Below are 1,244 nucleotides of genomic sequence, written 5' to 3' on the forward strand. Positions count from 1 at the left end.
ATCAGTCTTTGTTTTGTTTTGGAGATATGTATTTATTAAAGGGATAAATAGGCCAATTGACAATAGGCTGCTTATTTTTGGTCTATAAGCCATCCGATGCTGAAACTCCAGCGAACATGACCAATTCTTCAATCTAATCTAATTGGCAGCTAGGGAAAATTCGTTCCCTAATTGCTTTATGGTAGCGTTATCTGAAAATATGGTTGATATGCTGATTATGTAATTATGGATATCAAGTTTTGTGGTCTATTTATGATATGATCAGATGCTGGGGGGCCCAGGCGACGATCGACCTTTGTGCGCCCTATTTCCCTGATGGACTCTAGAAGCTCGAGCATGAGCACATAATGCACACGTTATATAACATTACGGTGAAAAGATAACAGAAGAACAATAAGACCGATAAGAGCCAAATGATCCGAACCGGCATCATAATTGCACACCTGCCAGCAGCTTAATCCTAACTACTAGCCTATTCAGACAACTTTTTATACTAAAAAAAACTTTAAAAACCTTCTGTTGCTGCTGATGTTGTATGCATTTTAACTTGTGATAGGCCTATGCAAATATATATTTTTTAATTACGTGGGAAACGTTCGAACGGTCTGCTGTTATAATAACCAACGCGACTTCTTGTCGGGAGCGTCAATTTGGTATCAGGTCAGGTGAAAATCATTAACTTTTGAAAGGAAACATACTTGTTAGGCTATATGTATTGAAATTTGAGATATGTAAATATTTATTAATTCCGCGGGAAACGTTCGAGGTCTGTTGTTTTATAGTTACCAACCAACGCGACTTCTTCTTTGCGTCAATTTGCCGTCAGATGAAAATCAGAAACATTTAAAAACGCTGTCAAAATGTTCGTGCTGAAATATCCAAAATAATAATCTATCTATCGATCTAGCTATCTGTCTGTCTGTCTGATATCTATCTATCTATCTATCTATCTATCTTGTCTGATCTATCTATCTATCTATCTATCTGTCTATCTGTCTATCTGATATCTATCTATCTATCTATCTATCTGTCTGTCTGTCTGTCTGTCTGATATCTATCTATCTGTCTGTCTGTCTATCTATCTATCTGTCTGTCTGTCTGTCTGTCTGATATCTATCTATCTATCTATCTATCTATCTATCTATCTGTCTGTCTGTCTGTCTGTCTGATATCTATCTATCTGTCTGTCTGTCTGTCTGATATCTATCTATCTGTCTGTCTGTCTGTCTGATATCTATCTATCT

General features: G+C 36.6%; 1 protein-coding gene across 1 annotated transcript in view; it reads left to right on the plus strand.

The window, feature by feature from the left end:
• Positions 1-612: 612 nt before the first annotated feature.
• LOC107664214 (cytochrome P450 2J6-like) overlaps positions 613-1,244 on the plus strand; it is a 6,883-nt gene continuing 6,251 nt past the window's right edge. Inside the window, exon 1 of the mRNA XM_016454725.1 lies at positions 613-660. The gene's annotated coding sequence lies outside the window, so the exon portion shown is untranslated. The remainder of the gene's footprint in view (positions 661-1,244) is intronic.

This window comes from Sinocyclocheilus anshuiensis, unplaced genomic scaffold, assembly GCF_001515605.1.
Source record: "Sinocyclocheilus anshuiensis isolate Anshui unplaced genomic scaffold, SAMN03320099.WGS_v1.1 scaffold67, whole genome shotgun sequence".
In the NCBI taxonomy this organism is placed as follows: Eukaryota; Metazoa; Chordata; class Actinopteri; order Cypriniformes; family Cyprinidae; genus Sinocyclocheilus; species Sinocyclocheilus anshuiensis.